Raw genomic sequence first — 16286 nt, 5'->3', positions numbered from 1 at the left:
AATGGCCGCATTATCTGACATGACTTTTCCATCGGCCACAACTAGATACTGAGAAGAAAAACAGAATAGAGAAGGGTTTGTAATCATGTGTAAACATTGTATTGCTTTTATTTTTGTACAAATGACTATCCATCCCATTATTTTACAACCCACTATATCCTAATTACAGGGTCATGGGGTCTGCTGTAGCCAATCCCAGGCACAAGGTAGGAAACAAACCCCAGGCAGGGCACCAGCCCACCACAGGGCACAATTTAGAATCACGAATGCACCTAACCTGCATGTTGGACTGTGGGAGGAAACTGGAGCACCCGGAGGAAACCCACACAAACACGGGGAGAACATGCAAACTCCACACGGGGAGGTCCCAGGAAGCCTCCTAACTGCAAGGCAGCAGTGCTACCACTGCACCACCACGCTGTCCTACAAATGACTAACAAACAGAAATTCAGTATGCACGACTAATCAGCAGCTATATTCAGTGTATGATAGACTAAAGCAGTAAGTCTTCAGACTGGATTTACAATCTGTTATTAAAAGAGTATCCTTCATATTAACGCGCTGATCATTCTATATATTCAGAGCCCTATAACTAAAAAAAAATAAAACCAAATACTTTCCATAAACACTCAAGAGCAATAATACATTAAAAAAGAATGAATGGAGACACATTGTTGACTGCCCACTGAGAAAATAATTAGTTTAATGCATAACATAACATTCTCAAATGCAGTTAACTCAGCTCTGGATCATAAAGGCTTGAGCTCAAGGGCAACAGTCCACCACAGAGCCCACTCTCACACAGCTACGCTCACAAAGTGCTGATAAAGAATCATCAGTTCCACACATCTTTTGGGAAAGCCTACACATACACAGGAAAAGAAGAAAACAACACACAAATAGCATACTGGCCCAGGATTTGGACCCAGGACATTGGAATTGTAACACATCAGTACAAAAGTCATTAAAATAATACGTATTGCTACATTAGTAAAAATGTATTGTTTATAGTAGTAGTAGTTGTAGCATTATGGTTTTGTGGCAGATGTTTCTATATGAGAGCCTCTGTCTCTCAAGACTACCCAAATCAGTTTACATCTGTCAATTCATGTTTTCCTTCAAACTCGTGAGCAGTACATTTTAAACACAATAAACACAAGAATTGAACCCAAAAAATGCATTTTGTTTAGAAATTATTTTTAAGCAGACATTTCAATAAAAGCATGATCATGTACACTTTCAAGCATGCATATACTCTTAAAGTAGATGGTTATTAAGAAATATTTGTGCAAAAATGCAGTCTGCCACAGGGAAGAGTAATTTGTTAATTAGATTTGGAAGTGCAAGCAACCGGTTGTCATTTCCAGCAGGAGCAGTCAAACCACATCCTATGAAGAACATCTGGATGGACTGCTGCTGGTGGGGAAGCCCCTATAGGAGCAACTGAGCTGTAGTCCTTGCCATTTAAAGAAAGCTTTTGGAATGTTCCGCAGGCTTCAGGCAACTTCCCAAAATATTTTTAATTCCCCTGCCTGACTTTACTGTAGATTTTTGGAAGTCCACATCCAGAGATCAGCAAGTCATGTGTCTCTCTGTGGGAAATATGTGAGGTTTATATGTAATACAAATTGGCACTAGACATGATAAACACTTTGTACAAGAGAATATTATGTTTCTGATTTTATTAGGCCAGAAATTATAGGACAAGTCAAGTCCATTATATTTACTGTATCTGCTAACACAATTTTATATTTTGTATTTAGAACATTAAACAATAATATACCCATCCACTGTCTGAATTTGCCTGTCCTGTTACAGGATAATTGGTATTTATTGCCTTCTCTGACAGCATCAGGTGCAGGGCAGGAACCACCCAGAATTTGGATCCAATGTTACAGTGACAATCACATAAAAAGACCAAAAATAATCCAACAAATGATTGTTTATTGATTTCAGCATCTGAAAATCTTTCAAAACCTTGGCAGTTATGTTTCAAGGTTTGTATTCCTCAAGAACGATGAGTTGTACTAGGGTGTTGTACCATGTTAGCCATTATGGATGTAATTAGAAGTGAAGCAAAATGACACCTTTTATTAGCTAACTAGAAAGATTTTAATATGCAAGCTTCTTGCATGAAGAAGGGGCCTGAGTTGCCTCAAAAACTTGCATACTGAAAATTGTTAAGTTAGCCAATAAAAGGTGTCATTTTGCTTTCATACTTACTTTCATACTTAGATCGGTTCCATGATGGATCACGTTCATACCTCATATGAACCGCTCCAGCATTTGCTTGGTACAGGACCAAGACCACCATTTCCAAAGGGTCTTTGTGTGGTTGTTTTGATTTGCATTTAAGTGTGATTGGCATGTTCACATCATGATCAAGCCATGATTGAAAATGTACACATCTGATACTGGATAAACTTGAGATTTTGGGTGTGTGCATATTTATGGACTGAAGAAGTGTGTTTGAAAATAGAAAGATACATCTATCTATTATTATTCATTTATTTATTTACAATACAATACAATACAGTTTATTTTTGTATAGCCCAAAATCACACAGGAAGTGCCGCAATGGGCTTTAACAGGCCCTGCCTTTTGACAGCCCCCCAGCCTTGACTCTCTGAGAAGACAAGGAAAAACTCCCAATAAAAACCTTGTAGGGAAAAATGGAAGAAACCTCGGGAAAGGCAGTTCAAAGAGAGACCCCTTTCCAGGTAGGTTGGGCATGCAGTGGGTGTCAAAAGTAGGGGGTCAATACAATACAATATACAGAACAGAACAATTCCTTAAGACAGCATAATAATAAAAATTTTAGAATTATGGTTTAACAGTAGATGATATGACATAATTAGGTTTGGATATTTTTAGAGTCCTGGAGACCTCATCCATCTAGCTGCCTCCCCATTTGGCCATGCCACGGCTGAAATGTTGCTCCGATGAAAGGACCCCTCTTTCCCATGATTCCTGTGATCCTCCATCAGGGATGACTTTACCATAGGCAGGCAAACAACTTGGCAGGGGGGCCGTGGCACCAATGGCCACATTTGAGTACCGAGAAGAGAAACAGAATAGGTGAGGGTTAGTATCAAATTATAATTATCGTGTTACTTATGTTTTAGTGCTAATGACTAACAACAGAGATGCAGTCTGTACAGTTAATCAGCAACTCTAGTCAGGATATGCTAAACTGAAGTAGTGAGTCTTCAGCCGGGATTTAAAGGCTGAGACCGAGGGGGCATCTCTTATGGAAGCAGGAAGACCATTCCACAGTTTAGGGGCCCTGTAACTAAAAGCTCGACCTCCCACTGTTATTTTATTAATCCTTGGAATCCTAAGCAGACTGGCATCTTGAGATCTTAATGTGTGCTCAGGTTTGTAAGTCATGATAAGTTCAGACAAGTAAGCCGGACCTTGGCCATTTAATGCTTTATATTTTAAAAGGAGGATTTTGAAATCTGCCCTGAACTTAACTGGGAGCCAGTGTAAAGATTTAAGAACTGGGGTTATGTGTTCATATTTTCTTGTTCTTGTAATAATTCTTGCAGCGGCATTTTGGATTAACTGGAGGCTGTATAGAGAACAGTTTACGTATTTACACATTTTACACATTTACATATTTTTACTATTATTCAGGTGCTATTCTGCTGACCTAGCTCTCTTTCTCATGGGTGAGGGTTGATTTGTTTCAAACCAGTTTTGTTAAACTTGACTTGAATGTATGGAATGTTTTTTTTTTTATTTAGAGTAAGAGCTGTCTGAGTATCAGGGTTTAGCAAATTGAACCCGAAATACCAAACTGTGAAAGTGTTCAAAAATCTCTAAATTCAATTTTGGGTAGTAGTCTTTTTGTATAGCAAAAAGATGTGCAAAGTTTCAGGAACAAGAGCTGTATAAAATTTTGAAACTACATAGCAGGCCATTTCAGGCTGCTGTTACAGATTGAATTGTTCCTATACAATAGGTTAATTTAAGATTAATAGTAACCTCAAGTCTTCTTGATTAATTGGACAGTGGAACACAACTGTGTTGCAGTGAACTACAATTTACCACTGATGTGGTGGTCACTCAGTGGTGTGATATGTGGGATGACTTGTTATGTTCATCACCTCAGTGTTTGCACTTACAGATTAGTAGATTAGAACTACATGTACATCTTTTGTGCTATGCGGTGAAATGTGGCCATGTTCAGTGATGTGTAGAATTTATCCAGCCTTACAAAATAAATAATTTCCTGCAGTACTCCATCACACTGTAGATTGTTCAGTTCCATGTGGGATTTTTGTGCCGCTGCTTTTTAGTTAAAAGTCAGGGGATGTTACACCAGTGTTATAGATATTTAAGCTTCATCAAAATCAGTGAATTGACAGAAAAATTATCCATTTTAATTTGTAAAATGAATTGTATCTCTTTATCTAAAAGTGGGAATATGTGTAAATAATAAGCTGATTTATTTAGAGAACAGCTTGCTTTGTGTAGAATTGTACTGTATATGAAAGCAGGTGTTTTTGTGCTGGCAAGTTGTCTGTAGGTTAGAAGGCTAGAGAAAATAATTTTTTCTGAGCAAGATTGCTAGCATAGTTAGCATATTATGGTGAAAAATATTGACTGAGTTTGTATTCTTTGAACATTGTAGTACCTTACTTACAAATCAAACAATACTTTGTTCCAACCTAAGAAGAAAACTATTTTGCAGTTCATTCTTTGCTGAATACCCTGCATTCAGGTGTAATTATTCCATTCTTTACTTTGCTTATTTTGTCACAGGATCCCTCACAGAGCAATGTACCCACTCTAACAAGCGAATCAAAGTGGTGTAGCATTTATGTGAAATCTAATGGCAAGAATAAAGAAATATGAAAATAAAGAAAATCTTCCGGGGCGTAGAGCAAATGGTAGTCCCTGATTCTCCCTGGAGCGACCCCTGGTGGTCCTGATGTTATCCAACAGGGCTTTACAGGAAAACTCCATAGTCCATGATGACCTGCTGGAATTTGAAGCATCTCCATGTCGTAGGGAGGGCTCCCTCTGGCAGCCTGGGGGTATTGGCCGGGATAAAAGGCCAGCTATGGACCACAATATGCAATAAGAAAGTCGAAATCCTGACAGGAACTCTCCTGAAGAGCATACTTTGGAGACATCCATTACACTTTATAGGAAGTCATTGATGAAAACGACAAAAAAGACAGGAAGCATGAACATCCCAGTCCACAGCCTACGATTGGGCATCCATACCATAACTCTTCCAGTGACTAAGATACTGGATTTGCAGACTCACAAGTCTAGAATTAAGTATCCTCTCAACTTCAAATGCAGGCTCACCATTAAAAATCATTGGTTGCAGAAGGGGATAGATAACATGTAAATGGCCATATGAATGTTCAAATACAAATCTATTTTTATTTCCATTACTAACATATTTTTTCAAAAAGCAAACTGTACTCTAAATAAATTACTTTCAAATGTGCAATTATTTTTTCATTAACTTATCTTAAGTAAATTAACAAAATTTGCATTAACCTAACACATGCAATACCTGAATACATTTGAACTTATATTCTATTTTTGTCTAGAGACCTGGCAGAGTTTCTGCTCACACAGCCTTGTCACATTTGCCCTAATGGAGATAACAGTGGAAACTACAGCTTCAAGATTAGCATCTGTAAACCTACACATGTACAGTGGAACCTCGGCTCACGAACATCTTGGTACACATACAACTCGGTTTATGACCAAAAAGTTTGCCAAACTTTTGCCTCGATTCACAACCACACACTCGGTATATGAACAAGCCAGTTTCCCTTTCAGTTTGTACATGTTCAGTCTCTCCCTGTGCATTTCCTGTGCAGCGAGCAAGAAAGAGAGCAAGCGAGAGAGTGCAACACACACAGGCAGCGCGAGAGAAACAGACACACACACACAAACCCAGAGGCAGGCGAGATGCAGACACACAGGCAGCGCAAGACAGCGCGACACACACACACACAGAGGCAGCACGAGAGAGAGCGCAACACACACACACACACACACAGAGGCAGCGCGAGAGATGGACGCAGACACACAGGCAGCGCGAGAGAGAGCTGGATGCATTAAGGTAGGAAGGCACTTCTGTTTCCTGCAATCGGTTTGTAGCGTGCATTGTTGCAATGTTATTTTTCTTGGTGGTTTATTAAATTACAGATTTTTTCAAATGTTCATTTTTTTTCCCTGTGCTTAAAACTCATTAAAAAAAGTGCTTTTAGCCAGCAGTTAGTAGCGCTATAGGGCAAACTATTGCAGTGTTAGTTTTCTCTGTTGTTCAAGGTTTTCTCAGTGTTATTCAATGTTTTTACATTTAGTTTACTATTACACTGTGCATTCTATGGTTTAATTAACTATGTACTTAAAAACATAAAAAATATATATATTTACATACAGTTCATATGGTCTGTAACGGATTAATTGTATTTACATAGAATCCTATGGGGGAAATTGCTTTGGTTCACGACCAAATCAGTTCATGAAAAGAGTTTTGGAACGAATTATGGTCGTGAACCAAGGTTCTACTGTACTTGCATTTATTAAAGTTCATAGTTGAGAAAATTTTCTCACATAGATATGTGCTTCCAAAAAGGCACATTGCCTGACTGAACACTATGGACAGCTCTGGAAAGAATGGAGGTAATTCAGAAACTGTCCAGTCAAGTCTGCTTTTCCCTGTGCATCTCTGAACTTAGACTGTAGCTCACTTTTGTACTGCAAGTCAATAAGTTACATTTGGAACAAACTTGGAACACTCTGCACATTAGCTGAAAAAGGGTCTACAAACAGGAAGGTGTCGTGGTGTGACCTAAAGGCAGCAGAAGGGTGATTAAATTCCTGCAGTAGGTTTTCCATAGCAGATGTATATGTATTACTCCTGAAATCCTGTGCCATCCTTCACAAGAGATCTGCATATTGGGAAATGATTGAGATTTTTGGCAGAAAGCTGTGTTTTCCAAAATTCCAATTTTGTGGTGAAGGCTTTCACACTTTCATAAGCTGCTGTGATGAGCTGATCAAGGCCCCGGAGCTTCAAGTTAAGTATGTTCAGCTCCTGTGTAATGTCCACTGAGAAAGCTAAATCCATTACCCATTGTGGATCTTCCAACTCAGGAACATCCAGTCTGCCATCTGCCATGAAATTTTTCACCTCTGTTCTCAACACAAAATCTCTCTTCAGGATATTTCCCCTGCTGAGCTGGCACACCTCAGTATAGTAAAGTACATCACCATAAGTTGACTCAATTTCTTCTAAAAAGGCTCTGAACTACTGATGCTGTAAGCTCTTGACCTGATGTAATTAATACATTTCAAAACAACAGACATGACATTCAGATTTTAAGCATTTACTGCACAGGTGAATAATGCAGTGTAAAATTACTGCTGGATCAGCCTTTTCATCTTATAATGTTTTTGAACCAATGCTACCAGTCCATTTTGTTTGCCTGTCATGGACGGGGCTCCATCTGTGGTGATGCCTACCAGTCTGTTCCATGGCAAACCAGCACGCTCAATCGCATCACACAGAAGCTGATATATATCATTGCCTGTAGTACGGCTATGCATCAGACATAAACTTGGCAATTCTTCAGTCACATCAAAGTAGGAATGAATACCCCAAATGAAAATTACTAGTTGAGCAGTGTTGGTTTTGTCGGTGCTTTTGTCAAGTGCTACAGAGTATGCAGTAAAAACTTTAGTTTTCACGCGTAACGGATAATAAATCATAAATGCATTAATATGCTTCATGTATAAATGTCATTTGATAACTCACCTATTCACTTTACCATGGTTTGCTGATTAAGAGATGTTTTTGAACAAGCCCGTCTTTTTCAGGAATAATATTTCAGCAACTTTTAACATATAGTCCTTAAGAAACTGCCCTTCGTTGAATGGCTTTCCTGCCTTAGCGATTAACTCACTTACCACATAACTTGCTTTCACCACATTTGCTTTGTGAAAAAGACTTTGCAGTAATTTCAGGCCTTTGTGTAGCTAGTTTTTCCCTTTCTTCTCCCTGAAATGTATCATACTGTTCTCTGTGTTTAGTTGAATAATGACGTTTGAGATTATATTCCTTCAAAACAGCGACTTTTTCATTGCATACAAGACAGGTGGCATTCCCACTGAATTCCACAAAATAATACTGTAATGTCCATCTTTCTTGGAAAGAGACATCATTTTTTATTGATGACCAAGCAAATTAATTCCAAAAAAAATTAACTTGCTTTCTTTTTAATCAAACTTCACATTTGCACCAAATGATAGAACTGAAACATTTACATTAATTTGAAATATTTTTTTAATTTAAAATTATTATTTTTCAACTAGTTTGGACTTAAAAGAGTAAAAGAAGGAAGTAGGTGAAAATAGTTAAATTAATTTACAGTTTGTGGGCCGGATTGCATTATTTTGTTGACGTCATTAACGGGCCGGTGGGAAGGGGACGGGTGGCCGTAAATGGCCCACAGGCCGGGAGTTTGAGACCCCTGGTTTATTAAGATGACATAAATTATCATGAAATAAATAAAAAAAATTCAATGTTTCAATAAATTCAATCATCAAAAAGATCCTGTATGTCAAACATCCTTCCAGTCAGTCTGAGACAAATGGATGTAACAGTGTAAATATTTTTCCTGCTTCTGGTTGAGCTGCTTAGTATTTTCATTGTTTGCTAGATGGTTCCCAGAAACTTCATATATCTTGATCTCTATTCTATCACAAAAATGTTTCCAGAATTATGGCAGTAACTGTAGACCACTTTGAGAAATGATAATCTTCGGAAACCTGTATAATCTGACAATTGTCTCTCGTAAACATATAAAGTTCCTTTCCTATTTGCACTTTTTAAAGTGGATAGAATGTACTACTTTATTAAATCTCTACTACAGCATGAATTGTTGTGAAACTTTGTGAGGGAGGCAAAATCAGTAACAAGACCCAATGGTTGGGTCAGGAGAGAAATTGGTTAAAGTAACCCATGGGGGACAAATCACACATGACTTTACATGTTCTACAATACTCTGTTTTTATAGTAGACTACCAGACATATTGTACAAAGTTGACAAAAGTATGAGTAATTAATGGATAGCCTGCCTCTTTCTAGCTAACTAAAACAACTTAAGACTTCCAACTCGATGTCTTTTAAAACAAACATTCATGTAGGTTGTCTGGTGATGATAATCCAACCTGGGCCTCTTTTACACCATCAAAAATGTTGATTGTTGATCTCCGGAGGGACACAGTACCAAAGGAGTCCAGTCTTCATCACAGGTCACTGAATAGTGTCCATGTCTTGCAACCATATAGCATGTGAATATCACAAAAAAAAATTCTGCCCTATCCAACAAGTGACAACACTCATATAGTGTATGCTTTAACTCCTAGAATTCTCCATTCCTTTTATTTGAGTATTGTCTTCCAGGCGACAATTTGTTGAATAATACATCCACAGACAAAGATTTCTGGAGATTGGAAAATGTCAAACAACAGCCCCAACACCAACATTAGATACATCTACCTCTAAGGGGACATAAAACAAGAGCCAAAGTCAATTAGGCCTTTGGAGATCCAAAAGAACATCTGTAAAGAATTTTAGTCAAGCTTGTGACTGGACATATGATTGAGCTTCAATCCTTACAAAATTTTTCTTAATAACTCACCAGCCAATTCAGTTTTGCTTGTACCTTGTTGGGTCCATATTTAAACCCTCGTGAAAATATCCTAGAAATAAGGTGAATGGGGATTTTCACATAGTTAATGAGTTTGGAAGTCAAGAGAAAATTTCCAAATACAATGTTGACAAAAGTTTGAAACACTGCTGGTCAATTAGCTAATCTATTAGGCACTATATGATATTTGTAATACCCCAAAGCTTTACTAAAAGTACTCTTCTACTTAGGCCCTTGGCTTATTTGAATTAAATTGTATGCACTCCTGAAACTGATTTTTGTAAGAATCAGTGATCAGGCTTGGGATAATAGACATCAAAGGCAGGGGATACTTACTCTTAACTGCAATCTTATTTAATTATTGATAGGTAATACATGACTGTAAGGAATTACCATTCTTTTACACAGAAAAGAAACCTACACATTGGGGCTTTTGGTAAGACGACTATTGCTTGCACAAATTCCATAGTGTAGGAATTTTTGCAACAACAACTTGTGGCTTGCAGTCAAATACCAAATGAGTAATTCTTAGATTATAGAAGCCTTCAGAGGGTTTAAGTAAAAATTTTTTATGTTATAGGAGTCGTCAAATAAATTTGGCTGCAAAATTTCAAAGCAACAGAATACAGAGTTGAATATAAAGGCAGCATAAGAAAATTGTGAAACACAATAAATCATTTTAAAACAGTATAAAATAAAAAAAAAAGTTTCAGAATTTTGCTGCATTTGCCTTGTATCAGAAACAGTTGGTTAACACATCTTTTTAATAATTAAGCAGGTATGAGAACACTTATTGCAGAAAAGTCACTAATATTTTGCAAAAACTATCTATTAGAAGCTATCAGACAAGTTTTACTAGAGACTGTGTTATTACCTTTAAGATAACATGAAATAAGAACATACTATCTAGTTGCAGATTTTTTAACTATTAAATTAAATCTATTTACAGATTATAGACAATCTGGAGTAAATATTTATTTCTTTAAAACCAAAATAGTGACATGACTAAATTTCACTTCCAGTTAGTTACTCGTGTAGATTGAAACCATTATGAAACAGTTGGTTTGCTATATTTGTTGCCGTGCAACTAAATCAGGAAAATCTGCATGGAAGGGATTGTTACTTTACACTAGTTTGGAAATATTTTAATGGCAAAATGGCACATCTGTCTATTGGATGCTCAATTGCTTTGGTAACCCATGTTCAGTTACTGGTGGGGCTACGAGTACCATGTTTATGGAAATTGAGTTTTTCCCTAAGTTCTCCAGATGTTCATTAATGTGATATCAGATAGACTGATGCCTTTTGATTGAATTGTGTGCCATCCATCCATTTTCTAACCCGCTGAATCCGAATACAGGGCCACGGGGGTCTGCTGAAGCCAATCCCAGCCAACACAGGGCACGAACCAATCCTGGGCAGGGTGCCAACCCACCGCAGGACACACACAAACACACCCACACACCAAGCACACACTAGGGCCAATTTAGAATCACCAATCCACCTAACCGGCATGTGTTTGGACTGTGGGAGGAAACCGGAGCGCCCGGAGGAAACCCACACAGACACGGGGAGAACATGCCAACTCCACGCAGGGAGGACCCGGGAAGCAAACCCGGGTCTCCTAACTGCGAGGCAGCAGCGCTACCACTGCGCCACCGTGCCGCCCATTGTGTGCCATTGTTTGTATTAATATTTACTGCTTTCCTTGTGCCTAATTTTTATTGTATAGGTTCTGACTCTCTGGCATCCCCAGATTCAAAAAGTAGATCTGTTATGTAGTTGGTGGGGTGGTAAAGGTACTTCTTTCTAATGAAAGAAAATATAGGTTTGGGTTCAATTGTTACTGTAAAGTGCAGTACGTTTTTCAAGACTATAGAAGCAAATATTGAAGCTGCTTAGGTGTACATTTTACAGAAACAAAGTTGCAAAACAAACCACATTTCACCACATAAATTAATTAGATTTTATTCATACAAATCAGATTACATGCATTATGTAGCTATAGAAAAGAACATAGTAGTGTGAACATGGCTTTAGGGATAATATTCCTTCTGATCCACCCCCAAAGAAATTTAAAACTTCCAAAAAAATGAATTTTACTAAGTTTTGGAAATTGTTTTCTGAAATTGACTTCAGTATTAGTTTCACAAATCTAGATGTGAGTTGAAACTTGCTTGATTATTGACTCATTGTTACATGTTATAGATTACCTACACGATTAATAATAATAGTTCTTTATGGCTAATTTATGGTTCTGTACTGTGTTGTATGGTTCCTCGTAGACCTATTGGTTGACAGAGCCCCATTTAATTCTGGGAAGGATTCTTTGCATATGAAGTTGCTTCTTTCTGCAATGAGAAACTTCCTGATATGTCGAAAAAAGGAAAAAGAACTGAAGTCTTTACCCTATGTATGTATACAAGACACTAACAAATTAAGAAAACCAGGGCTTAGCATATTATTGTTATAGTGATATTGTATACAGCAAGAGTCCTTTTTAAATCATGACTTATTGGTGTTTCACAAATCTGTTATCATCTGTACATGGTTATTTACTGTCTGATGCCTCTTGTGGATCTAAGAAATTAAAGTTCTTTCTGGAACTTTCATGTGGATTGGTCTTTTGGGAACCTAAATGATTCCCCTATGGCATTGCTTTGAAGAACCACTCGGACACCTTTATTTTTAAGAGTTCAGGTGAATAGTTTAAAGTAGCACAATGAAAGTCATCAAATCTTGACTGCATTATTTTAGATAATTCAGGTGTCCAAGAATTATCAAACTATGTTGCTCTAAATGCCCAGTGCCTTCTTATTAAAATCTTTTCCAATGCATTTTGCATTCATTGTGTGTCGAGTAGGGTGGCACGGTGGCGCAGTGGTAGCGCTGCTGCCTCGCAGTTAGGTGACCCGAGTTCACTCCCCGGGTCCTCCCTGCGTGGAGTTTGCATGTTCTCCCCGTGTCTGCGTGGGTTTCCTCCGGGCTCTCCGGTTTCCTCCCACAATTCCCAGACATGCAGGTTAGGTGGATTGGCGATTCTAAATTGGCCCTAGTGTGTGCTTGGTGTGTGGGTGTGTTTGTGTGTGTCCTGCGGTGGGTTGGCACCCTACCCAGGATTGGTTCCTGCCTTGTGCCCTGTGTTGGCTGAGATTGGCTCCAGCAGATCCCCGTGACCCTGTATTCGGATTCAGCGGGTTAGAAAATGGATGGATGGATGTGTGTCGAGTTAACCTTCCCAAGTGTTTTAAAAATAAATGTACATAATGATCTACTTTTATTGAATACCAATAAACAAATTATCTTTTTTGCACTCTGTAATAGTAAAATAACAGAATATGTTTTGACAGCAGAGACAAATGTGACCAAGTCAGATTCTAAATTTTACAAGTGTCAAGGACTGCTTCACTGTAGCTTTCAAAGAATGAAAAATATCAAAACATAGTTCTAGAATAGAAAAAGGAAGGTTGTTTTTGGGCATGGGAAATTTTATTTATAACATATGGTTAAACACTCAATCAAAGTCTTGAAAACAAGACCCACAAGTGAATTAAACAAGCATTAAAATCACTTGCATTATAGTGGTAAATAAAATGAACTCATCAAGCCAAAAGTCTTTTAGCTAAATGTGCTTTAAATACCAGATGCTTCACAAAGAGATTATTATGTCTGAGTTTTACTTCAGGAGATAAGCCATATCGTTGGAATTTTGGAAATAAATGTTATAAAAATACACTTAACTCACCATGCGATCCAAAAAAACAACAGTTACTGGGAAAATACAGAAATGTTTTGACCCCAGCTTGTTTAAATTGGACTCTGAGCTAGTGAACCATATTTTTTATTCCCACAAGATGAACAGTGTCACAGAAAAAGGTGATCCTGCAATTATTGTCATGGATATTTAAATGTTTTCAGTGCTTATTCAAGTAGACTTGCTTCATTTTGTTAAGTATTAGCCCAGACAGATAAGTTGGTACTCCGAACAGGGCACAGTATTGCATTCATTCAGACAGTGATAACATGTTGGCACCAGAAGAGAAGACTAAAAATTTAATCGTCCATGGCAGCTGTGATAAATTAAAATATCCTTCTGATCCTCCCTGATAGAAAGCTGAGGAAGCCTATGTTCACATCACAGAGGTTTAAATGTGTGTCTTTGCAGAGGACATATATGCAATATTTTTTCACTTTTATTATTTTTTATGTTTGCCATGAAAAACATGGCTAGTAGGAGCGTTAATTAAAATAAATAAAATCAAAACATACTTCAGGACCAAGGTGAGGAAATGTCTCTGTGTCTAGACAAGTATAAACATATCACTTCAGCATTAAAATGTTAACAGGGCACATATTTTAAGGAAACTTTTGTCTGTAGATAATTGTTGGCATCATTTGACTCTTCTCACACGGTTAATTTCCAGCAAATGTCTGCCTACCTAATATTCCTTGGTAGTATGCTTGAGAATGAAATAACCATTTCATCAATTAATAATTTTTTTTTATATACTCCAGACGTACAACTTAAGACTCTAATATGCACATTTGTACATCTGAGAAAAGGCGGGTGAAGTAACTTCTCCAGATTCATATGTTGAGAAAGAAATGGAATAAAAACCCAGGAAGGCTGTTTGGCATAGTAGCTAAAGAACTGGATTCTTTGGCAAGGCTGCTGCATGGCCATGTACAAGTCACTTAAATTGCCAAGCTTTGAAGAGAAAAAATGCAAGATATATAATGCAACTTATAAACTTATGAAGTGCTTTGAGATGGTGTTTGTTATGAAAGGGTGTGATGTAAACTGAAGGGTGTTTGTTTGAGCCTGTTAACATGTGTGAGCATAATTTAACACACTTTACTGTGCCCTTTATTATAGCAGATACATAAAAAAGTGGTCTCGTATTCTGACTTCAATCTGTAAACTATATTTTGAATTATATACTATTATATAATAATTTGGTTGTTGTTTTTATAATAGGCCAAGTATTTTTGCATTATTGCCTGGTAATGGATAGGGCCCCGAAATGTTAAATAAAAGCTGGCTGGTTTAGTCAAAGACATTAAAGCATTTAACAGTTGACCTCACTAAAAAAGGTGCTATATAAAATTAAGTTTGATTTTATTTGTCATATTATATAATTCAGGTCAAATCAAATAACATTTTATTTGTCACATACAATTAAGCACAGTGCAAATTGTAGTGAAATGCTTAATTACAGAAACTAAAAAAATATATAAGTGCTATATTATAAAAAAAAAACAACCCCAAAAACACACATAAGAACTTCCAACTTGGACAACTGCTGCTGTCAAGAACGGGCTTGTACTTAGCAGTAAGATGGTCAGACCCGCTGGGGTGTGCCACACCTGTGTTACATTTAAAGGCGTTAACATTGAATAGAGTGGGTCCAGATTGCTAAGGAGAGTTGGTTTATTCCTATGTTCTCCTGGTTGAAGTCATCAGCATTCTATATTTATAAAATTGTAGTGTTTCTTTGTATTTTTTTAATTGAAGCAACAGCTTACACTGAATAAATTACCGGTAATTTAAATGACAGAACCAAATCCCAACCTGCCATCAGGAAGTCTCATCTGGATTGACAAAAACACAACAGCTTTCAGACCTAAAAATTACAAAAACAATAATATATTTCTTGTATACCCCAAAATCATACAAAATAGTGTTGCAATGGACTATAAAAGGCCCTGTTTTTTGACAGCCCCTCAGTCATGTCTCCTTGAGAAGACAAAGAAAAACTCCTAAAGATATCCTTGTAAGGAAAGGAAAAAAATAGACCAAATCTTGGGAAAGGCAATTTAGAGAAAAAACCCTTTCCAGGTAGGTTGGGCATGCAGTGGGTGCAAAGGCAAATGTCTGATTCAAATGTATATGGCAAGAAGCAGATACACAAAAATAGATGCCTTGTGGTGGATAAGATGAGCATACAAATCTGCTAGGATCATTCAGCCTTATTGTCTACAGTAGATTGACTCCAACCTTCATAACACAATGTTCTCATTATCTCATGACTAAACTGTTATGCTATCTCCCATTGTGGATTTATTCTGCTTGATGAAGAAGAATAATTTGAAACTGATTGTTACAGAGACCTTAAAGTGTAACTATATTTACTTCACTGAATGTGTCTAATGTGCTAATATTTTAAAATCTGCAAAGTAAAACCCTAGCTTTAGACAGTATAAATTTACAAAATATCCATGATGAAAAACAGAGAAAAATAAATTTGAAGAAATAGTAAGAGCTGACAAATCATGATCCAGACTTTATGTTGACCTTCAGCTATTTTAATTCATGTTTAGTACCAGCATAGGCCCTGAAATTAATGACTGTATGTCCTTGAAGTTATCTGCATTTTAAAGAATATTAAATCAACGAAAGTTGTATGGCTTGTCACATAGAACAGAATGGCTATTTTGTCGCTTTCATTTTTCTAATTACCAAGAGTATAAAGTACTAGGGTGTTGTACCATTTTAACCATTATGAATGTAGAGAAAAGCCAAGCAAAATGACACCTTTTATTGGCTAACTAAAAAGATTACAATATGCAAGCTTTCGAGGCAACTCAGGC

Source organism: Polypterus senegalus, chromosome 17 (genome assembly GCF_016835505.1).
Source record: "Polypterus senegalus isolate Bchr_013 chromosome 17, ASM1683550v1, whole genome shotgun sequence".
Classification (NCBI taxonomy): domain Eukaryota; kingdom Metazoa; phylum Chordata; class Cladistia; order Polypteriformes; family Polypteridae; genus Polypterus; species Polypterus senegalus.
The sequence above is the reverse complement of the archived record's forward strand: the minus strand, read 5'-3'. Positions refer to the sequence as shown.